Source organism: Hordeum vulgare, chromosome 7H (genome assembly GCF_904849725.1).
Source record: "Hordeum vulgare subsp. vulgare chromosome 7H, MorexV3_pseudomolecules_assembly, whole genome shotgun sequence".
Taxonomy (NCBI): Eukaryota; Viridiplantae; Streptophyta; class Magnoliopsida; order Poales; family Poaceae; genus Hordeum; species Hordeum vulgare.
The window spans coordinates 473,925,407-473,950,668 of record NC_058524.1 but is presented as its reverse complement, the minus strand read 5'-3'; positions in this window follow the sequence as shown (position 1 = coordinate 473,950,668).

The following is a 25,262-nucleotide window of genomic DNA, read 5'->3' as shown; positions in this document are numbered from 1 at the left end:
AATCAATACCAAACGGAGTCGAAACGCACCGAAACTTTTTCTGCATTTTTTGGGCCAGAAGACATCCAGTGGGCCAGGAACGCACCTGAGGGGAGCTCTGATGGGAGCACAACCCACCAGGGCGTGCCTGGGGGCCCAGGCGCCCCGGTGGGTTGTGCCCTCCTCGTTGGCCTCCCGCACCGCCTCTTTATCTATAAATACCCCAATATTCCAAAAACCCTAGAGAGGGATACGAAAATCAATTCCAGCCGACGCAGGGTCCACAAACACCAGATCCAATCTAGACACCATGACGGAGGGGTTCATCATGTCCATTGGTGCCTCTCCGATGATGTGTGAGAAGTTCTTTGAAGACCTACAGGTCCGTAGTTAGTAGCTATATGGCTTCCTCTATCTCTCTTGATTATCAGTACAATGGTCTCTTGGAGATCCATAGGATGTAAGTCGCTTTGCGGTGTGTTTGTCGGGATCCGATGAACTTTGAGTTTATGATCAGATCTATGTTTTTATCCATGAAAGTTATTTGAGTCTTCTTTGATCTCTTATATGCATGATTTATTATAGCCTCATATTTCTTCTCCTATATTTGGGTTTTGTTTGGCCAACTTGATCTATTTATCTTGCAATGGGAAGAGGTGCTTTGTGATGGGTTCGATCTTACGATGCTTGATCCCAGTGATAGAAAGGGAAACAACACGTGTGTATCATTGCTATTAAGGATAACAAGATGGGGTCTATTTCTACATAAATAGATCTTGTCTACATCATGTCATCGTTCTTATTGCATTACTCCGTTTTGCATGAACTTAATACACTAGATGCATGCTGGATAGCGGTCGATGTGTGGAGTAATAGTAGTAGATGCAAGCAGGAGTCAGTCTACTAATCTTGGACGTGATGCCTATATAATGATCATTGCCTGGCTATCGTCATGATAATTTGAAGTTCTATCAATTGCCCAACAATAATTGTTTTCCCACCGTTCGCTATTTTTCTCGAGAGAAGCCACTAGTGAAACCTACGGCCCCCGGGTCTCTTTTCATCATATTTGCCTTTGCATTTATTTTCCTTTTCTTGTATTTTCAGATCTATTAAACTAAAAATACAAAAATACCTTGCTCCAATTTAGTTGTTCTGCGCTCTATTTATCCTATATACCACTTTTACCTCGTGTTATTTGCCTATCTTGAGGCATCATACCCGAAAGGGATTGACAACCCCTTTTGCACGCCGGGTTGCAAGTATTTGTTATGTGTGTGCAGGTGTTGTTTACGTGGTGTGAGGAGGTTTGCCTACTGGTTCGATAACCTTGGTCTCATCACTGAGGGAAATACCTGCCATCGCTATACTGCATCATCCCTTCCTCTTTGGGGAAATACCGACGTAGATCTAGCAGACATCACTCACCATGGGATCGTTTGGATCACTGGATAGATATATTTTTCGTGTTACAAGCTCTCGTTCCGATGGTGGAGAGGACAAAGATTGTGGTGCGTGAGAATTCAACTCCAGGATGATCTAGAATGTCCCCGAGAGGGCCCCTTGCTCACCTTATGCACTTGATCCAACTAGGGTTATATAGCTCGTGCCCGTTAGATGGTGGCGTCGTGCCTTCTGCTCTTGTTGAACCATATCACTGCTTGTGGCCTCCTTTCGGGTGTTGCATACCACAACCACTCGAGCTGAGTTATGAGTCCGAGCGGTTGGACTAAAGCCATGTGGTTACCAGGGACCATGGGCTAGACTAGGTTAAAGTATACAAGTGTCATACCCTCACGAGAGTGATAACAAAGACCTAACTACAACCCGAAGACAAGGAATAACTTCAATTGCCACCGGTGGATCAGGCCTCCCACACTCACTCACCAAGAGAGCTAATGGAGGAGGAGGATTACTGGATTGGAAGCATTCATACTCCTCATAAGGAGTCATGTGACGTTCATTTATATGGGACATGAGAGCCCCTCTTCGTGGCATACAAGGCAAGGCCAATCGCTAGTATTCAACGTTTACAAAGAAGAGAGAACGAGATGTCTACGAGAGGGAGACAAGCTAGAACACGGTTGAGATTACAAGTTTAAACATATCATCTGACAAGGACGATGGTCTATTGACGGAGGAGGCGTGGCAACCCGAAAATCCTAAATGGTAGGGAGGCGGTGACTGCATGCACCATTGGCTATTCCAATTTCCCATTGGTAAAATATATACATCGGATGCTCAGGTCATAGCTCACCGACACTCCAAAAATCTTGGACCCTCTTACCTAGAGGGGTGACAACTTCGAACGCTTTGGATGGCAATTTAAATTGTGGTAGTGCGCGATTTCTTCAGAAACACAAGAAAACGTTGAAAAAATGCTGCAAAAGAGGAAGGAATTGCCATCTCCCATCACATAAATTTGCCATAAAAACATTAGTGCCATCCTCTTCCTTGGCGACGTACTCTAGCTAACAATATTGAAAATCTATCACTACTGAAATTCAGAAATTTGCCGTCTGCCATGGCGGATGGCAAAGGGCGGAACCACGGACGGCAAAGGCTTTGCCGTCGGTCAGAAGACGACAAATTAGACGGCAAAAAAATCCGGTGAAGAGGTTCTTTGCCGTCTGCTTTTTGAACGGACGGCAAAGAATCTTTGCCATGAGGGGGCAGACGGCAAATTAAATGGGACGACACATACTAAAACGGCCCCGTTAAGTGTTAACGACAGGCCTCCTCTCTTTGCCGTCTGCCATCGACCCTTTGCCTTGCGGGGGCAGACGACAAAGGGTGGAACCAGCCCCCTCTCTCTCCCCTCTTTGCCGCCTGCCATCCCCCCTTTGCCATGTGGGGGCAGACGGCAAAGAGGGGAGAGAGAGGGGGCTGATTCCCCCCTTTGCCATTTGGGGGCAGACGGCAAAGGGGGGAACCAGCCCCCTCTCTCTCCCCTTTTTGCCGTCTGCCATCCCCCCTTTGCCATGTGGGGGCGGACGACAAAGGGGGGAACCAGCCCCTTTTTAATTTATTTTTTATTATATCCATCATTTTTAACAATAATCAGGATATATATTTATATATATTTGACATAAATAAATTTCTTTCCGTACTCATAACCATATTAAAATAACCCTCATCCATAGTGCATACATATTATGCAAGTTGCATCCGTACCAAACCATATATTACACCAGTTTCATCCACATGCATACAAAGTTTCATATATATCCATATACTACAATAGTTTCAATACATGCCATGGTCCAAGAAATCATCTTGAAGCATTCCATCAATATAATCCAAGCTTCTCGTGAAGTGAATGTAATCTACAAAATGACAAATAAGAAAGTTAGAAGAATAATACTAGATGAAGAAGTGTATATAGGTTATTTCAGAGAGAAATTAGCTAAGTATAGGCCATTTGGGAGCTAACTAAGCTAATTATGTCATTTAGGTGGAAGCCTAACTAACTATAGTTCGTTTCGGAGCTAACTTGGGTAAAATAGGTCATTCCGGAGCAAACTATGCTTATTAAGCCATTTTGGATCTAGCTAGGCTAATTATAGGGTATTTAATACCTAAGGTAGGGGGAATAGGTCATCTTGCAGCTACGTAAGCCTTATTATGTCATTTAGGACAGAACTTAACTAACTATAGGTCATTTTTTATTAAATAGGTCATTTTGGAGCAAACTAAGCTAATTATGTCATTTTGTAGGACAATTAGCCAATTTAGCCTTTCTTGGATGAGTCTAAGCTACGTAGAAGAAGAGAAAGAGAACAAGAAGTAAAAGAAGGAGGAGGAGGAGGAGGAGGAGGAGGAGAAGGAGAAGGAAGAGGAGAAGAAGAAGAAAAGAAGAAGGAGAAGGAGAAGGAGAAAGAAGGAGGAAGAAGAAGGAGAAGGAGGAGCTCCTTCTCCTTCTTCTCCTCTTTCTTCTCATTCTTCTTATCCTCCTCCTTCTCTTCTTCTTCTTCTCTTCTTCTTCTTCTTCCTTCCTTTCATTTTTCCTCTTTCTTCTCCTCTTGTCCCCTACTTCGGGCTAAATTAGCTAAGAATGCCTTTTTGGAGCTAATTATGTCATTTCGAGGATAATTAGCTAAGTATAGGTCATGTTTTATTAAATAGACCATTTAGGACCTAACTAAGCTAATTATGTCATTTAGGTGGAAGCCTAACTAACTATAGGTCGTTTCGGAGCTAACTTGGGTAAAATAGGTCATTCCGGAGCAAACTATGCTTATTAAGCCATTTTGGATCTAGCTAAGCTAATTATAGGCCATTTAATACCTAAGTTAGGGGGAATAGCTCATCTTGCAGCTACGTAAGCCTTATTATGTCATTTAGGACAGAACTTAACTAACTATAGGTCATTTTTTATTAAATAGGTCATTTTGGAGCAAACTAAGCTAATTATGTCATTTTATAGGACAATTAGCCAATTTAGCCTTTCTTGGATGAGTCTAAGCTACGTAGAAGAAGAGAAACAGACGAAGAAGTAAAATAAGGAGGAGGAGGAGGAGGAGGAGAAGGAGAAGGAAGAGGAGAAGAAGAAGAAAAGAAGAAGGAGAAGGAGAAGGAGGAAGAAGGAGGAAGAAGAAGGAGAAGGAGGAGCTCCTTCTCCTTCTTCTCCTCTTTCTTCTCATTCTTCTTATCCTCCTCCTTCTCTTCTTCTTCTTCTCTTCTTCTTCTTCTTCCTTCCTTTCATTTTTCCTCTTTCTTCTCCTCTTGTCCCCTTCTTCGGGCTAAATTAGCTAAGAATGCCTTTTTGGAGCTAATTATGTCATTTCGAGGATAATTAGCCAAGTACAGGTCATGTTTTATTAAATAGACCATTTAGGAGCTAACTAAGCTAATTATGTCATTTAGGTGGAAGCCTAACTAACTATAGGTCGTTTCGGAGCTAACTTGGGTAAAATAGGTCATTCCGGAGCAAACTATGCTTATTAAGCCATTTTGGATCTAGCTAGGCTAATTATAAGCCATTTAATACCTAAGTTAGGGGGGAATAGGTCATGTTGCATCTACATAAGCCTTATTATGTCATTTAGGAGAGAACTTCGCTAACTATAGGTCATTTTTTATTAATTAGGTCATTTGGGAGCTAACTAAGCTAATTATGCCATTTCGTAGGATAATTAGCCAATTTAGCCTTTCTTGGATGAGTCTAAGCTACGTTGAAGAATAGAAAAAGAAGAAGAAGTAAAATAAGGAGGAGGAGGAGGAGGAGAAGGAGAAGGAAGAGGAGAAGGAGAAGAAAAGAAGAAAGAGAAGGAGAAGGAGGAAGAATGAGGAAGAAGAAGGAGAAGGAGGAGCTCCTTCTCCTTCTTCTCCTCTTTCTTCTCATTCTTCTTATCCTCCTCCTTCTCTTCTTCTTCTTCTCTTCTTCTTCTTCTTCCTTCCTTTCATTTTTCCTCTTTCTTCTCCTCTTGTCCCCTTCTTCGGGCTAAATTAGCTAAGAATGCCTTTTTGGAGCTAATTATGTCATTTCGAGGATAATTAGCCAAGTACAGGTCATGTTTTATTAAATAGACCATTTAGGAGCTAACTAAGCTAATTATGTCATTTAGGTGGAAGCCTAACTAACTATAGGTCGTTTCGGAGCTAACTTGGGTAAAATAGGTCATTCCGGAGCAAACTATGCTTATTAAGCCATTTTGGATCTAGCTAGGCTAATTATAAGCCATTTAATACCTAAGTTAGGGGGGAATAGGTCATGTTGCATCTACATAAGCCTTATTATGTCATTTAGGAGAGAACTTCGCTAACTATAGGTCATTTTTTATTAATTAGGTCATTTGGGAGCTAACTAAGCTAATTATGCCATTTCGTAGGATAATTAGCCAATTTAGCCTTTCTTGGATGAGTCTAAGCTACGTTGAAGAATAGAAAAAGAAGAAGAAGTAAAATAAGGAGGAGGAGGAGGAGGAGAAGGAGAAGGAAGAGGAGAAGGAGAAGAAAAGAAGAAAGAGAAGGAGAAGGAGGAAGAAGGAGGAAGAAGAAGGAGAAGGAGGAGCTCCTTCTCCTTCCTTTCCTCCTTCTTCCCCTTCTTCTTATCCTCATCCTTCTCTTCTTCTTCTTCTCTTCTTCTTCTTCTTCCTTCCTTTCATTTTTCCTCTTTCTTCTCCTCTTGTCCACTTCTTCGGGCTAAATTAGTTAAGAATGCATTTTTGGAGCTAATTATGTCATTTCGAGGATAATTAGCTATGTATAGGTCATGTTTTATTAAATAGACCATTTTGGAGCTAACTAAGCTAATTATGTCATTTAGGTGGAACCTTAGCTAACTATAGGTCGTTTCGGAGCTAACTTGGGTAAAATAGGTCATTCCGGAGAAAACTATGCTTATTAAGCCATTTTGGATCTAGCTAGGCTAATTATAGGCCATTTAATACCTAAGTTAGGGGGAATAGGTCATCTAGCATCTACGTAAGCCTTATTATGTCATCTAGGAGAGAACTTAGCTAACTATATGTCATTTTTCATTAAATAGGTCATTTTGGAGCTAACTAAGCTAATTCTGTCATTTCGTAGGATAATTAGCCAATATAGCCATTTTGGAGCTAACTAAGCTCATTATGTCATTTAGATGGAAGTCTAGCTATTTTTTATTAAAATACTAGAAATAACATACCATTATCGTCATCACGGCGGTGAAGCACGATGGCTCTGGCTTGTTTCACCTGGAGAAGGCTGCCCTGGAGAAGGCTCGACTGTAGAAGGGTCGTGCGATGCGTTTCGGGAGATATTCTGCACCAAACATCGTTTGGAATGTGTAGTTAGCATGAGGACACTCTTAAGATCACTGCACTGAAATGAAACTCACCATCCCCGCCACGTTAGTGACTGGCATCGGCGAAGGGACTTGGCCGCTCTTCTCGCACATAGACTGTACATTTGGTTTCGACAAGTCAAACTTTTTATTTATTAATGAAACGGACATTCAAATGCAAGATTTGAAATAACATGAAGAAGAAACTTACCACGAAGAGCTTGTATATGGCCCTGTTAGACGCATCATTCCATGCCCTCTCCGCCTCGACCAATGCAGTCGTCCTCTCCTCCAACTCCCTAATTTCCTTATCCTTCTCCCCCATAGCCGCCTGCATTGCCTCTCTCTCTTTCTGAATAGCAGCCTGCAACACAACTCATTGTTAGCAATGTAATCATATTGGTTCCAACGCACAACATAATGCGGAAGGATAGTTGAGTCCATTAAACTAACCTCGATGGCGAGCTCGACTAGCCGTGGACGACGTGTTATCTCCGGACAAGAGCTCGTTTGGTGTTCCTTTATCTGTCGGAGAGTGCTAGGACAACGTATAAGGCCGTCTCCAATGGCGATCGAGCCATGGGGCCTCCCGTTTCCATCTATCATCACCAGCTCTAGATCAATAGGCCCCTCGCTCGGGTTAAAGTCCTCCCCTTTCCTCACCTTCCCGTGATCTCTGTACTTCACGAGCTTGTGGTGGGAGGAGATGTTGGTGAAGTTTTCTGTATGCTCGAGGTCAGACTCAAAGAATGCCTTGACCTTCTTGTACGAGGTAGTATGGGCCATCGCATACAGGTCATACATCTGTGGCACCTCCGTCTTATTGTGACGCACCTAAAAGAGAGAGAGAGGAAAATTGTATTAGTAAAGGGCTCAAGATATCATTAAGAATGAATTGCATGAGGCATGAAGCAAACCACATACCCAGTTCTCGCCAAATTGGATTATGTTGACGCTCCCTTGATGGTGTGGCACGCCAACCATTTTGCCATGCCTCTCCTTGGCGTTGTTGTGGCTGGCCTCCCAAGTTTCGGAGCACCACTAATCCACCAAGGTCTCCCAACAATCCACCTTATCCACACACCATGTCGGGGGCACCTAAGTTAACAAAGAGAAATTTGAGCGCGTAAGAACCAAATCAAGGAAACTAACTACAAAGCCTTAATAATATGTAATTACCTTCATGTAATGCTCCTTCTCCATCTTAGCATCACGGCACTTCGCCTTGTCAATCCTAATATGCCGCGTGGCATAGTAGTCTCGAACAGCCTGCACCCGAGCCTCGTGCTGAATGTTTTGGAGTAGGCGGCGACATTCGGTTTCGATAACCTTTGCCGCGTCCTCCTCGTATCCCTCCTCACACCTGTAGTAGGTCTGCAAACGAGAGAACACCGATTAGTACAATAAATAGCTATGGTTGATTTATAATTGTGTGAAGGAGAAATTACCCAGAACTTTCGGATCACCATGTCCGCCCTCGTGTCGCACAAAACATCGTCGATCTCCACCTCCGGCGGGGCCGGGGCACCCAAGTAGTTCTCCCAGGTCATTCCTACCTCTCGCTCCCGACCGGGCAACGTAACAAACCCTCGGAAGTTTTTACGGCAATGCACACCAAGGACGCTGTTGGGCTTGCGGACACCCTTGGCAACAATCCAACCCATACAGTATGACAAATTAAAGCCAAAACATTAGATATTTGAGAAAACGCAAAGGCAAAAGGTTAAATAAGAGTAAATTAACTTACTTGTCCTCATTTGGCCTAATCGACCACCTCTGCTCGGGGGTCGCCGGCACGAGCGGGAGCCCCGAACTACCACGCTGGTAGACGGTAGCCCCCTCACCCAGCTCCTCGTCGCTACCAACATGGACACTTGGCTCAGCCCAGGTATCCCACTAGGTCTCTTGGGACGTACCCTCATCCCTGCTTTGCTCCGGAGTCGCCTGGAATGAAGCCTCTGGGACACGAGTCTCGCGGGTCGAAGGCTCGTCGACCTGAGGCTCGTGAACCGAAGACCGTGTAGCCTCCACCTCAGACGAATCCACCCTAGAAGTCCTGTGCTCAGGTGAATCATCTTGGGGTGGTGGCGAAGACCGTGTAGCCGCCACCTCAGAAGGCGTGGCAGCCACCTCCCTACCTCTCCCGCGGCCACGTGTACCTTTAGTACAACATAAATACCAACATGAGTAATAAAATGTATATATATACCAATATGCATACAACATGAGTACAACATAAATACCAACATGAATACAACGTGTACCTTTAGTACCTCTCGGGTTTGCGGGGGTGTCGACGTCCTCTCACGTGGGGCGCTCCTTGCAGAGTCGAGAGCAACGCTCTCCGAAGAGGTGAGGCAGGAATGGAAGTACCCATCCCATCACCCGCCGACGAAGAAGGAGCCGCGGAGTGCTTTCGAACCTTTCCCACCATCCTTCAACACCTGTCATGACAAAGAGTAAATGAAATTAGTACAACATAAATACCAACATGAGTAATAAAATGTATACAATTTAAGTGTATCATCGTCATAAATACCAACATGACTAATAAAAATTGAATACCTAACATGAACTCAAAATTTATATATAGTATAATAGTTGAATACCTGACATGAACTAATAACAATCCTGCTCGTCTATATATGCTTCGGGGTCAATAAATGCATCATGATCATCACTATCATCAATAAATGCATCATCATCATCACTATCACGAAGAACATGTGGAAGTCCACCATTATGTAATCGGTCAAGAAGTGACAGGTCATCCGCACCAGTAACCTCTTCTTCTTCCAGCTCTTCCTGTTCCGGCTCAGGGGTTAAGACGGATTCACTATCGCTGTCTACTTCAACATTCTGGGGTGAAGTAAAGCGGTTCTTGAAACGTTTCTTGGACATACGTGTTTCTTGGAAGAATTCTCCTTCATATGTGGCTGGGTTAATGTGAGGTTCGTAATCCTCTTCATTGAGGGTAGGTGGTCTAAAATGTGGTGGCACTTCATAAATGACATCCCAACCTTTGAGATTTGGATCAGTTTGGCAGGCCCATGGTAGATAGAAAACTTGTGTCGCCTGTTGAGCCGAAATATAGACATCAGGAACATCTAAGTGGGTGTTTTGGTTGATTTCGACTAGTCCTATATGTTCATGAGGCCTTTTAGTCTCCCTCGGCTCAAACCAATAACATTTGAAGACTACGACGGTCGGTGGGTTTTCACCATAGAATAGAAGTTCATAAATTTCTTCAACTCGTCCATAATACTCGGTGTCTCCTTCACCGATAGCATAGACAGAACAATTTGTAGTCTTTAGGTCAGGCATAGATAGCTCTCTGCCAAAGGTATGAAAGTGATACCCGTTGATGTTGTATTTGTCAAATGAACGGACCTTATAGTCAAAACCATTAGCGACTTGTCTCAACTCGGCGTCCATAGACTCTGCATCAGCCTACAAGTTTAATACGAAAGAATGGATGCATTAGCCACAAATTAGACCAAGAAATCAAATGGGCCCTTAATGGTAATTAATTAGCCTTAGTTTGAACCAAGAGATGAAACCGGGATAGTCGCCTCCATGTGAGAAGCTCATACACTTCGACGGAATCCTTTTCGATGACCGCTCCATCCGAGAATTCGGTGACGTATCGACTATATCAAATATCCGGGAATAAGAGTAGTTCATAGCAATTAGAAGTTGCGGAACAATAAATTACCGAGAACTTACTCGATGTACGGCCGCACTTCTGTTAAGTTGGTGAAGATATACAAAGAAATGGTCCTCCATTCTTCGACATCCAATGATTTCCCTTTCAAAGCACCGGATGGTGCGAGCTTACCTTGGAATAGGCTGAGGTTGGATCTAACTTTTTTCGATCGCCATCATTGTACCGAAGCTTCGGGTTATGCAAATCATGATTTTTGGCTTCGTAGTGTGCTGTCACGAAGTTTGCCGCCTCCTCAGTAATGAATGCCTCGGCCATCGATGCTTCAATTCTACATTTATTTTTACACTTAGCTCGAAGGATCTTCTGCATCCTCTCAGTTGAGTAGCACCATCGATTTTGAACGGGCCCCCCCATTCTTGCCCCGGTCGGGAGATGCAAAATCAAATGTTGCATTGGATTAAAGAAGACCGGTGGAAAGATCTTTTCTAATTTGCAGATCAACTCCGGCGCCAACTCTTCCATTTCATCTAGCACACCAGGCGATAGTTCTTTTGCACAAAGAGAACGGAAGAAATAGCTCAGCTCTGCTAGTACTAGCCATTCATCCTCAGGGATAAAGCCACGCAACATCACCGGCATTACCCGCTCAATCCATATGCGCCAATCATGACTCTCGAGCCCAAATATTCTCAATTTCTCAAGACTCGCTCCCCTCTTTAGATTCGCAGCATACCCATCGGGGAACATCAACCGCATTTTCACCCACAATAGCATTTCCCTCATAGCTGGCCTTTCAAGATTGAACCATGACTTTGGCTTCGCTATGCTTTGCTTTCCTTTCCGTTGTCGCAACTTTTGCAACGGTCTATCACATAGAGCCTCCAGGTCTAGGATTATTTTTTTGACTTCCCCTCTATGCCTAACAATGTACCAAAAATGGCCTCCGCAATATTCTTTTCAGTGTGCATCACGTCAATGTTGTGTGGGCAAAGGAGGTCTTTGAAGTAAGGCAGATCCCATAAGCATGACTTGTGAGTCCAGTCGTGTTCCGTATTATACCCTTTGACGTATCCTGGACGCAAAGGATCAAGCTCGAGAGCGTTTAACTGATCAAGGGTCTGTTGGCCTCTCAATGCAACTGCTGCAATGTTTTTGACAACTCTACCTTTGATCAAATTCTTCTTGTCTATTGTGAACTAATGGGCATGATCCAGGAATTGTCTATGCATGTCGAAGCAAGAATACTTGCGACCAGCCTGCAGCCAACAGAACGGAAGAGCTGCCTTGCATGTGGTGCATGGGAACCTTCCATGCACACACCAGCTAGTGAATAGCGCAAACACCGGATAATCATGCGTCGAGTACATGTACCACACATGCATTTTGAAATTTGTTTTGGTAGCCCCGTCGTAGGTCTTGATCCCATTATCCCAGGCTTCTTGCAACTCATCCTTAAGCGCGTGCATGTACACATTCATATTCTTCCCCGGATAGTTGGGCCCTGGAATTATCAACGTCAGGAAAATGTTCTTTCTTTTCATAATCTCTCCGGGTGGCAAATTTAGTGGAATGAAAAATACAGGCCAACAACTGTATTGTGCTGCCGTCATACCATACATATTGAACCCATCCATGCTGATGGCAACTCTAGGTTGCCTTGGATCTTCCGATTTATCCTTATGTAATGCATCGAAGTGCCTCCACGCAAAACCATCTGAAGTGTGTACCAGCATCTTGTTCCCATCCGCCTCTACTTCGGTCCTTTCGCCCAATTTGTGCCATGTCATCTGTCTGGCCGTCTCTTCGACCATGAAAAGACGTTGAAGTCTTGGTACGATTGGCAGATACCGAAGAACAATAATGGGGATTTTGGTCTGATTCTTCTCACCCATGCCGTTGTCTACCAGAATATACCTGGAAGAATTGCAAATGGGGCAATAGTTCAAGGCCGCATACTCAAGCCTAAATAAGGCACATCCATTCTCACAGGCATGTATCTTCTCATAGGGCATCTTAAGTACACGGAGGATTTTCTCTGACTAGTACAGGTTTGCAGGCAGTACATGGCCTTTGGGTAGAAAGCGTCCAAATATCGCCATCATCGCGTCGTAACATTATCTGCCTAGGTTGAATTGAGCCTTCATAGCCATTACTTGCGTGATGGCATCCAGCTGACAAAGCTCAGTCTGCTCGTGGAGAGGACGTTTTGAAGACTCCAACATTTCATAGAAGGCCTTTGCAGATTCCTCCATCTCATCGTCCGAATCCCGAGCATCATCAAAATCTTGCACCATGTCTTCAACCCGGTACCATGCTCGTTGGTGCGACGACGAATCACCTCAGCTCTGGCACGTTGGTCAGACTCACCATGAAAAGTCCACACCGTATAATTAGGCGTAAAACCCCACTTCTGCTGGTGTTTACCCATTTCAAACTCTGTCTAGTTTTTCCAGTTGTCGCAGTTGGGACAGGGCACCATGTTTTTTGCTGGCCATTTGCAAATGCAGCTCTCACAAAACCCCTGGTTTATGTTAACCATTCATGGGTCATGTCTTTCTGACTAGAGTGACCAGTGTACATCCAAGCACGATCACTCATGTTGCTTAGCTACCTATGGGGGACAAGAAATAAATATATAATTCATCATCTATATTCATACGCTAATCAAGTTTGTCAGTTTTATTACGTCCTTGCAACCTACACGCTAATAGGTAAAGATAGGTCCTAATCCCACCCGAGTATGTGTAGATTGGGTTCGTTTTCCCATGCTCTGCTCCAGATGCGACGCAGAATTTCGGCAGCACCTCCCCGCTGTTCTCCTGATACACGTCTCGGTAATAAGTAGAGAGGATGTGTACCCGGAGAACAACAGGGGAGGCACTGACGAAATTCCGCATCGGATCCAGAGCACACCATACGGGAAAACAAATCCAATCTACACATACTCAGGCTCTCCATGGATAATGTTGGACAACTCGAAAGGATAGCGGTTATAAATATGCAAAGAAATGCATATTTATAGATGTCGCCTTTCGAACAGGAGACGCATACTGGTCATGCATACTCATGATTGAAGAAACCTATAGCTAGCAAGTTTCATCGGCACGAAGACCGGGACAGAGCAAATTAAGGAGGGGGGTAGGAGGAGAAGTCATTTGTGCTGACCAACAAACGCAAGGGCGGAGCTCATCCAACGCACGTGGAGGTCGTCGAACAACGGCACATTGAAATTCACACGATCAACGAAAATATGATTTTTTTGTAATAAACATAATCGGAAAATATGTGACCTAACTCATAATTTACAAAACTATGACCCCATGGGCCTCTAGAAGGCCGGAAAGCACCTTCTCATTCAACAGAAGGCACAAGTGGTGTCGGGGGTCGGGGCTTAGTGGCATCGGGAGTCAGTGCCGTCGAGGGTCGGTGGTGTCGGGTGTCGGTGGTCGGGAGTCGGGTTAAATGCGTCGATGGTCGAGGGTCAGTGTCGTCGGGGGTCGAGGGTCACTAGCGTCGGGGGTTCGGGTATTTTCGATCAACAAGAGGCCAAAGAGGTGTCGGGGGCCCGGGGTTGGGGGTTAGTGGCGTCGGGGGTCGGGGGTAGGGGGTCGGGGGTCGGGGGTCGAGGGTTAGTGGCGTCGGGGGTCGGGGGTCGGGGGTCAGTGGTGTTGGGCGTCGGGGGTCGGGAGTCGGGGGTCGGGGGTCAGTGGTGTCGGGCGTCGGGAGTTGGGGGTCGTGGTCAGCGGTGTCGGGCGTCGGGGGTCGGGGGTCGGGAGTCGGGAGTCAGTGGCGTCGGGGGTCGGGGGTCGAGGGTCGGGAGTTGGTGGCGTTGGGCATCGAGGGTTGGTGGCGGCGGGCGGCGGGGGTCGGGAGTCGGTCGTCGGGGGTCAGTGGTGTCGGGTGTCGGGGGTCGGGAGTCGGGTGTCAGTGGTGTCGGGGGTCGGGGGTCGAGGGTCGGGGGTTGGTGGCGTTGGGCGTCGGGGGTCGTGAGCGGGGGGTCGGGGGTCGGGGCCCTTTTCTTTCTTCTTGTCCTCTCTCCTCTTTTTCTTCTTCTTCTTCTTCTTCTTCTTCTTCTTTTTGTCTCCTCCTCTTCTTCTTCTTCTTCTTCTTCTTCTTCTTCTTCTTTTCTCTCTTCTTCTTCTTCTTCTTCTTCTTCTTCTTCTTTTCTCTCTTCTTCTTCTTCTTCTTCTTCTTCTTCTTCTTCTTCTTTTTCTTCTTCTTCTTCTTCTTCTTCTTCTTGCTCCTCCTCCTCCTCCTCCTCTTCTAATAGTAACCTAATTAACACTAAACTAATAGTAACCTAATTAATCTAAACTAACAATAACCTAATTAACATTAAACTAATAGTAACCTAATTAACCTAAACTAACATTAACCTAATTAACACTAACACTAACCTAAACTAACAGATGCAATGAAATGAAAAAAATAAAAAAAGAAAGAAAATGAACTCACCAGGGAAGGTGTGGTGGTGGGGGAGGAGGGCCGCGGGGAGGGGGTGGCCGCAGGGAGGGGTCACCGCGGGGAGGGGTGTCGCCGCGGGGAGGGGTGTCGCCGCGGGGAGGGGGTGGCCTCAGGGAGGGGTCGCTGCGGGGAGGGGTGTGGCCATGGGGAGGGGGTGGCCGCGGAGAGGGGGCGGGGTGGCCGCGGGGAGGGGGCCGCCGCGCGGAGGGGAGCGCCGCGGGGAGGGGGTCGCCGGTGGGAGCGAGGGGGAGAGAGAGACAGTTTGGGGGGACAGAGAGACAGTGAGCGCGAGGGGGAGAAGACGGCCGTAACAAGGTCGGCCCCTTTGCCGTCCGCCCCCCGAGGGTAAAGGGCCCCACGGCAGACGGCAAAGGCCTACGCATGGCAAAGTTATCCGTCGGACGCGGCAGGCATGGGACCCACCCGTGCTCTTTGTCGTCTGCCCTTGGTCCCTTTGCCGTCCGCTAGCAGACGACAAAGGGCCGACACATGGCAAATAGTATTTTTCCCATCAGTCAGCCCTTTGCCGTCCGCCTTGTGTCATCGGATGGCAAAGAGGTTCTGTGCCATCAGCTAGCAGACGGCAAAGACATGGCTGATGGCAAAGAACTGGATTCGAGTAGTGTATGCCAACTAGCATAGTACCCATGCGTTGCCACGGGTTGATAAATATATAGAAATGGAACAATGGTCAAATGATAATTGGTTAAAGGGCCGTTAATTTTACTTCACTGATTTTGATCATAATACATTTAGAAGTTCCATCAATTTTTTATTCAAAAAATGACGAGCTAAGTAGGCAATTAATATAAAACCAACATTTTAATCTTCAATACAAAGCCATATTGATAAGAAACTTTCATGTCTATTGATAAAACTACATTAAACCCACCTAGTTGAAACTATTATATCATTCCTACAAATTCAATACTCCACGATATTAACACAAACTTTAACTAATGTGCTCATAAGAAGCGTCTTCAAGTCAAAAACGTTTTGACCAATACCATTCTAATTCATCACATATTGTTTACTCCCCCCTCGCAGATTCAACCTTTGTGTCTCCTTGTATTCTAGTAGACCATACAAAGTAATATATACTATGTATTATTGCTGCCAACACCAGCAACTCATAAGTCAAATATGTTAAATTTATAGGTTGAAGATAATGTCTTGGTGAAAGCACAACTTCTCCCTAAGGTTCTTTTTGTAATTAATAACAACATATATGTCATTGGACTAATCATTCTATCTAGTATATTTAAGGAAAAGTTCAACGATGCATTGGCTAAGGATTGTGAGGAGAACCCCTAGATGAAAGGAACCTCTATTGGCAACAAGCTTGAAGACTCTACATTTTATATTTTGTGAGAAATCACATTTGAATCCTTAGCAAAGCCAATAGTATTAAAAGGGGATGAGGTGACTATGATGATCTGCTTGCTCAAGTGCTTAGAGATTAGCCACCAAAAATACTCATGAAATTCTCCCACAAATATTCTGTCCAAAATCCTAAAAGTACAAATTTCGGTGCATTAACAATTTCCATTCGGCCATACTGAGTTTTGCGCCAAACAGATCCTATGCCAAATCCTAGCACCTCGGTGACACCAAGTTTGATTTTGGTTTGATCGAGAATTAGTGACCAACTCTCTCGGTACCTGTTTCTAAGAATCAGAATTTCAGAGTTTTAGGAATCCATGCCACCGAGTCTCGTAACTGCCTAGGCTAACCAAAACTGGACCCAATGAGATTCATATATCGGTCTCACCCAAAAGCCTAAACTTGTAACATATTGCACTAGTAAGTGCCACCGAGTTTTACTTCTCGCCCGAAACTTGAAAATTTCAATCACATAAAACTTAACAGAAACCTCGTGAGATCCGTTAGTATAATAGGAAAATCATAAACTTTAGGTACCGTTATAAATTTATTCATGTTTAATTATTGCATATGGTACTATATTCTAACTTCTCCATGGTTTATACCCTTCCTCATAATCCATAGCATAATCAAAACAAGAAAACTACGCAAGCAAAAAACAGATGCTTCCTGAAATAGAAGAGTGTGTGAAGATACATTTAATTGCCATACTCGTGTAAGTCGCAAAATTCTGAAAAAATAGGAAGACCTGAAGAATTTGTATATCAGTATTGTCTAAACAATTCAGCTTAAAAAGATGTTCCAGTAAAATTAGAGAAATTCTGCACTGGACTTAAAAGTTTTTATTTTTGCACCGTATCAATTCTACTCATCATCCAAATCATCCCAAAGGCTTTACTTGGCACTTTATTGAAATAAAAGACACTAAAGTCAATCAACATCATCAATCAACCCAAAGGACAACATCAATCTACTCAAACATCATTGGTTAGTAATATGTGGCATGAAACACCATGTTCAAGTATCAGATTACAGTGGGGTGCGGGAGAGTGGACCGCTGAAAAGACACGAGGAAGGTGATGAATACAGTGATGTGGATGAATACGTTCGCCACGGCGATGGCTCCCCCGACGGCGCTCCGGTACCGCCAGAAGAGAGGGGGACAGAGTCTCCCCCCTTAGGCTTCTTCCTCTGTGGCATGTCCCCATCTAGGGAGAGGTTCTCCCTATGGCGCTTGGCCGCCATGCCTCCCGGAGAGGCGACAACGGCTCCGAGATATGATTGCTTTCTCTGTTTCTCTCGTGTTTTGCTGTTGTTTTCTAGCCCTTCACCATTTCCTAAATATCTCGAAATCCGTAACTCCGTTCGGGCTGAAATTTTGAGGGGATTTTCATCGGGAAAATATTTTCCTTGCGGCAAAAGAGGGCCTCAAAGCGACTTAAGGTGTGCATAAGCCATCAGGGCGCCCCCTAGGTCGTGCCTTGTTTGCTTGTGCCTCCCTCGGGCACCGTGTTATGTTGATTCTTCTTCCCAAAATTCACATATACTCCAAAAAAATCTCCGTAATTTTTTATCATGATTGGTGTCCCTTTGATATTGATTTTATTTGATACAAAAAACACAAAAAAAACAGGAACTCATAGTGGGCACTAGATAAGTAAGTTAGTCCCAAAAATAATATAAAATGTTGCCAAAAGTATATGAGAGTTCTAGAATATTGGCATGAATAATTCATAAATTATCGATAAGTTGAAGATGTATCACAAGAAAATTAGGTGTGTAGATAATTGTAGAGAATTGTAAAGTGCAAAATAATATAAAAGACAACTAAGAATAGCGTGGAAATTATAACTTTTCTGAATATATAAGTTAATAGACCCAGGGCCACAATGTTATCTAGTGGCACCTCTCATGAAAGAAACATATGGCGGGTAAACAAATTACTGTTGGGAAATTGACACAAAAGTGGATAGTTATGAGATTTTCACGTCAATTATCATGTGTATATAGGCATCTCGTCCATCAGCAAATAGGCCGACTCCTGCCTGCACCTACTACTATTACTCCACTTCAAGAGCGCTTCTATGCTTGTCTCTCTATATGTTAAGTTCATCACAAACAGAGTAATGCTTGGAGAACGATGACATGATGTAGACAAAGTAAACTCAACCAGTATGAATAAACCCCACCGTTCTATCCTTAGTGGAAAAACACAAAGACACAACTTGTCCCCTCCTATCAATGGGATATAGAAACTCGCCAGGTTGAACCCACTACAACACACCCTTCCCACTAAAGAAATGCCAAACTACTTGGTCAAAGCAATTCAATAGATCGGAAAGAATTACGAAGTTATGATGATCATGCAAATAAGAATCATAAAATTAAGCGAAGACTCAAATGCTTTTCATGAATAATCTGAACATAAACCCACAATTCATCGGATCCCAACAAACACACCATACAAAACAATTACATCAGATAGATCAAAGCGAAGATGCGATGATCATTGTATTGAAAATCAAAGGAGACGTAGAGAGATAGCCATCTAGGTACTAACTATGGAACTGCTGGTCTGTGGTGAACTACTCACATATCATCAAAGGGGTAGCAAGCACTACTAGGAAAAACCTTATAAGCACGACCTCAGTAGTAGCGCTGGAAAAAACAAAACGCTGGTGCTAATTAGCAGTAGCGCTGATCCAGTTAGGCGCTACTACTAACACCTTAGCAGTAGCGCTGGATATTAAAACGCGCTACTACTATGTGGGAACACACGATGCCACTAACGGTAGCTGTAGTAGCAGCGTTGCCCAAAATCCATTGCTACTGCTAAGTGTTTAGCGGTAGTGCTTTGTTTTGCAGCACCGCTGCTGCTAGTTGGCCCCACTTAGTAGTAGCGCTCGCTGGTACACAACGCTACTACTAATAGCATAGTAGCAACGCTCGATGGTATCCAGCACTACTGCTAGCTGCGGCTGCCACCTTTTTACACCCCTCCCCTCCCCCTCCTCTCCCCCACTTTCACCTCTCTCGCCTCCTCTCCCCTCTCCACACTCTCCACACCATTTTTTCTTTTCTTCTCTCTTCCTCCTACCTCTCTTCTCTCCTCATTAATGTCCCCCTCCACCATAACTCTCCTTCATAAATGACTTCTCTCACATCTCTCTTTGTCCTACCTCTCTTCCTCTCCCCATTATATTAATTCCCCCCTCCACCATAACTCCCTCTCCATTAGTTAGATAGCTAGATTCACCTCTCCTCCCCAACAACTAGATCTAGCTAGCTATTTAGCCATCCATGCGTGCTCTTTCGATCGGTCTCTCTCATCATCTCACTCGATCGGTCTCTCTCGGGAGATACATAGGTGAGTAAAAAGTTATTCACTTAAAGAATGGGAATATGTGTGTGAATGATAATATGTGTGTTTGGGATATATATATATATATATATGGAGAGATTTGTGCGAGTGTGACATGCCCTCCGATCGAGTTGCTTATGTTTTGCCAAAATGTTGATTTATTTCCGTTTTGGTGAATTTCGAGCAAACTCAATATGTCCTATTTTTAGGCAAGGTCATGCCAAAATTTTATATGACTTTGCAGCATGCATGCATTATTTATTTTATAACCCTTTTGCTTGTTATACCATGCAATCGGTCATCAAAGGTGAGTGGATGGATGGTGGAGCGGTACATGCAATCCCCGGTTATGGACATGCATGCAAATAATCGGACGAGGATTAGATGTCTGTGTGCAAGATGCAAGGAAGGAGTCCTTTTTGACCCTTTTGATCGTGGCACTTTGAAGCCACACCTGCTGATGAACGGTTTCATGGATGGCTATACTCGGTGGATAAGTAAAGAAGAAGATGATGATGAGATGTCCAAATGGTTTAGGGGCAAGACCTCCTTCGCAAGAGTACGACTAGCGAGAGAGGTGCTTCTAGAGAGGAGGCCAAGCTGGCTCAACTTGAAGTGGACTCGAGGACTCCATTGTATGACGGTTGCGATCCCTAGGTGACCCGCTTGAGTTTCACACTCGAACTTCTAAATACGAAGGCCAAAAAAAATGGACAAACAAAAGCCTCGATGAGAATTTGAAGTATATCTACATAAGAAAGTTCTTCCTGCGGGGAACCTGTGTCCTAGTAGTGTCGAGGAGGCCAATAAAATCGTTTTCCCTTTCGATTTGCCGCACATTAGGTACCACGCGTGCATCAACGATTGCATCATTTATCGGGGAAGCACGCAGAAAAAATCAACTGTCGAGTGTGCAATGCTTCTCGATACAAGAAGGCAGGAAAGAAAGCTCCTCGGAAAGTTGTATGGTACTTTCTGATCACTCCCCGTCTGTAGCGGTATTTCGTAGATCCTAAGGAAGCAAAGCTCATGCGCTGGCACGCGGAGAGGAAGAAGCCCGACGAGGGAGATGATCCGAGGCTGAGACACCTCGTAGATGGTAGCCAGTGGAGAGCATTCAACATCGTATATGGATTTTCTAAAGAAAATCCAAGGAACATCATGCTTGTTGCGAGTACCGATGGCATGAATCCGTTTGGAAACCAGAATACCAACTATAGCACATGGCCCGTGTTTGTATGGATGTACAACCTCCCCCATGGAAGTGCATGAAGACAAAGTACATACACATGTGCATGCTGATTCAAGGGCCGAAACAATTGGGAAAAAGTATTAACCTGTATATGGGGCTTCTGCAAGAGGAGCTAGACACGTTATGGAAGTCACCGGCATGGATATGGGATGCCAACAAAGAAGAGTATTTCCATATGAGAGCCGCTCTGATGATGACGGTGCACGACTATCTCGGTTACAGGTACACCTTAGGCCAGATGTGCCATGGATACTGCGGATGCACAAGGTGCATGGATGATACAACGTCTCAGCAACTTATGTTATTGAAAGATGGCGGGTCTGGGAAAATCATGTGCATGGGGCATCGTAGAAGGCTCGAGAAGGATGCCCCGTGGAAAAAGCGTGGTGATCTATTCAATGGGTTGGCTGAGCTTCGAGGACCTCCACATAAGAGGAGCGGCGGCCAAATCGACGAGCTGTTGAGAAAGTAGGAACAATGCCCCACGCCGGGAAAGATAAAAAAGGCACCAGAGCCACTGCTGAAGGTATGGAAAACGAGGTATGTTTTCTGGGACTTGGAGTACTAGCCCAATCATGACACACCTCATTGCCTTGATCAAATGCATATCATGAAGAATGTCCTCGAGAGCTTGCTTGGCACACTGATGAACATGCCGGAGAAGACCAAGGATGGGCCGAAGGCAAGGAAAGACATTGAAGGTTTGAAGATCACGAAAGACATCCACCACAAAAATTTCATGGAGGAGACGGAGACCAAGACAAACGAGGGGGAAAGGGGAAGAAAAGGCAACAAGAAGGGGGAGAATTATTGCCCCCTTCTTGCTTCACCTTAAGTCCGAAGGAGATCGATCAATTCATCAAGTTCCTTATGGGAATCAAAGTTAGTTCCGGTTACCGTGCGAAGATAAGCAGATTTCTAGACCCCAAGAAGAAAAGGTTCAGCGGGATGAAGTCTCATGACTGTCACGTGATGATGACGCAGATACTCCCGGTTGCCAATAGAGAGATAATGGACAAGCACGTCTGTGACACGCTTATTGGTCGCTGCAACTTCTTCGACGTAATCTCTCGAAAGTACATAAGTGTGAAGCAGCTCCGAAGGCTGCAGGAAGAGATCGTTGTCATACTATCTAAGCTTGAGATGTACTTCCCGCACGCGTTTTTTGACGTCATGGTCCATCTGTGTGTCCACATCGTGGACGACATCATTGACCTCGGGCCGACATTCCTTCGTAGCATGATGCCGTTCGACAGGATGAATGGGATCATCAAAGGATTCGTTCGTAACAAGTCCCGTCCCGAAGGGAGCATCATCCAGGGGTATCTGACACATGAGTGTGTCTCCTTCTGCGAGAATTATATAAGCATCGGAGACCATGTTGTTGGTTTGCCCGTCAAGAAGCACTATGGGAAGCTCGAAGGAGATGGTCACACCAACGGCCGGAGGGAATTGCACGTGGACTACTTGGATCAACGGAACGACTTTGACATGGCTAACTTAGTAGTGCTACAACACCTAGATGTGGTAGATGATTATGTGGCACGACACAAAGTAAGCATCGCAAAGAAGTACCTTGATAAGGGGATGCTCAAGACGGACAATGAAGCTACTATAGAGCACAACACTACTTTCTTGCGTTGGTCCAAAGAGCAAGTTCTTGAAAATCCCCCGGAAGAGGGCAGTTCGGACAGATTACTCATACACGCCTTAGCACATGGCCCTGCGCCCAAGCTCGCGACCTCTCAGTCCTATGATAACAATGGGTACACGTTCTACACGGAGGCCAAAGACATGGAAAGTGATTACCAGAACTCCGGGGTGACAATTCAATGTGTGACCGACGCCAACGACACAACTGAAAGATTCTATGGAAGGGTCGAAGAGATCTGGGAGCTTGACTATGCTAGAATGCATGATGCGACGATGTTCCGTGTCAGATGGGCCAAGGACTTCGTAAGAGAAAACAATTATTTCACCACCATGTCTATACCCAACGCGAAGAGCACTCCCATGAATGTTAACATCATCGCCAAAAATGAGCCATGGGTACACGCTAAGCATGTGACACAATGCTTCTTCATAACCGACCTGGCCAATCCCAGCCGTGTTGTCGTGAGGAGATCCAAAAGGAGCATCGTCGGAATGGATGGAGCGCCAACGAGGAAGACTACGACCAATACGGCAACCTGATGTGGGAAGATGACGATGACAATGAAGCATATGTTAAAAGAAGAATCAAGACTACATGGCGGCGGAAAGATCGTACTCGATGGCTCCGAAAAAGTGACAAGGAGGGGCTCAATTACTCGGCAACGAACAAGAAAGGAAAGAAGCTCAAGGTGAAACGTCGTCGACTCAGCTGATCAGAATACTACATTTATATATTTGTATCTATTTTGTGTGCGCACTTAAATAAACGTTATCGGTGAACTGATATGTTACCACATGCATGGTTCCGGTGATATTCGTGCATTGGGGGAGAGGGAGACGCCGTCGTCGTCGATCGGGAGAAAAACAAATAATAAAAAGTAAAGTAAAGCAAACAGAAAAGAAAATAAAAATGATAAAAAGAAAAGAAAAGAAACAGAAAAGGAAAGAAAAATGATAAAAAGAAAAGAAAATAAAGTAAAGAAAGTTAGCAGTAGTGCTGGGTCGGTACAAGCGCTACTGCTACTTAGGAGTAGCGCTGGTACTAAACCAGCGCTACTACTATAGCAGTTAGCAGTAGCGCTGGTACTAAACCAGCGCTACTACTATAGAAGTTAACCCGGCTCAAAATTTTACTAACTCCCCCTCTCCCTCCACTCCCCCTCGATCCCCCTCTACCGCCACTCTCCCTCCAACGCTCTTGTTTTGCCGCCACCGCCCACGGGAGACCTCCAGGCACCGCCACACCCCTACAGTCGCTGCTGTACCCCTCCAGGCGCCGCCTCCCCCCTCCAGGTGCTCCCTCGACCTCACATCGCCCCCTCCACGCACCGCCTCCCCCCTCCAGGTTGATTGGTTTACCCCCTTCAATGATACCCCAGTCCTTGTGCGCCTCATAGTGTCCTTTGCCTAAGGTTTGTTCATGGATTAGATAGGGATTGTGATTTAGAAATGGACAGAAAGTTTAGGATTGCCTCCGATAATACTACTACTACTTAATGCCATTTATACTACAATTGGTAGAAACTGTAGTTTCATACACTAATTTTGAACTAGTGGGCAGAACTTTTTTTGTTTGATACACTAATATTTAACTAGTGTAGATAGTGCTTGAAATCAAAAAAATCAAATCTGGTCCAAACTGCACTCAAATAAAAATTGAAATATTTGAACTAGTGGCAGAAAGTTTTTGGGTATCTAGGTTCTGGGTACTAAGGACTAGCTAGGGTAATTTATTTGAGGTCAAAATCCTAAGGCACCTATGAGCTCCTTTGAAAATAGAAATATGAAATGGTTAGATGTTTTGGGTAGCTAGTGGAAACAAAAAATGTGGCAAGAAAATATTTTTCCCTAGTGAAGAGAATTGTTACGTACAGTTTTTGCCTTTCTCAGATTCGGCGTAGGTCATTGCATCCTTTTGCTAGTACTTATTATATCCTCATGGTGTCCATAGTACTTATTATTTTCTGTTTATATTTTTATAATTAATCTTGTGATGGTGTCAAGATAATTCCATTTATTATCCTCATGGTATCTCTTCTTGTCATTGATGTTTTGCTGGAATGTGTGAGTGGCCTATGTTTTGTCGGAATGTTGATTCATTTCTGTTTCGCCAAATTTTAGGCGCTCCATATGTCCACTTTTTTAGCAAATGATTCATTTCTGTTCCGCCAAATTTCAGGCGCTCCATATGTCCACTTTTTTAGCAAAGCTCGTGCCGAAATTTTCGGCATGACTTGTGCTAGAGACTAGGACATATGGAGTACCCGGGATTTGCCGAAAGGGGAATGAATCAACATTCCGACCAAATATAGGCCCCTTTTTTCTCTTCATTATATCTTTTATTTACAATTGTTGCATAGGAAACATGTCTACCAACGCCGAAGTCGTGGGTGGTTCTGATCGCTCTGCAAACCCCATGGAGGCAGCAAATCACTATTTCGATTACCTGGACGAACACGAAATGGGGTTGCATGGTGGCGGCAGTGGTCCCAACCCCGACCCCGGTGACGACCCTGGCACCGACACCGGCACCAGCACTCGCACCGGCACCGACACCGCCCCCGAGACCGGCAACGATGATGTCGTAGCAGGTAAAGCACCGAAGAAGAAGAGGACACGAAAACCAAACGAGCTTGGCATCGGACAAATTGTGCTCATGGAGATTCACCACTTGAAGTTAGAGCTAACGGCACCAGCGGAAGCGTGCAAGTGCTGCGGCAATCAACTTGGATGC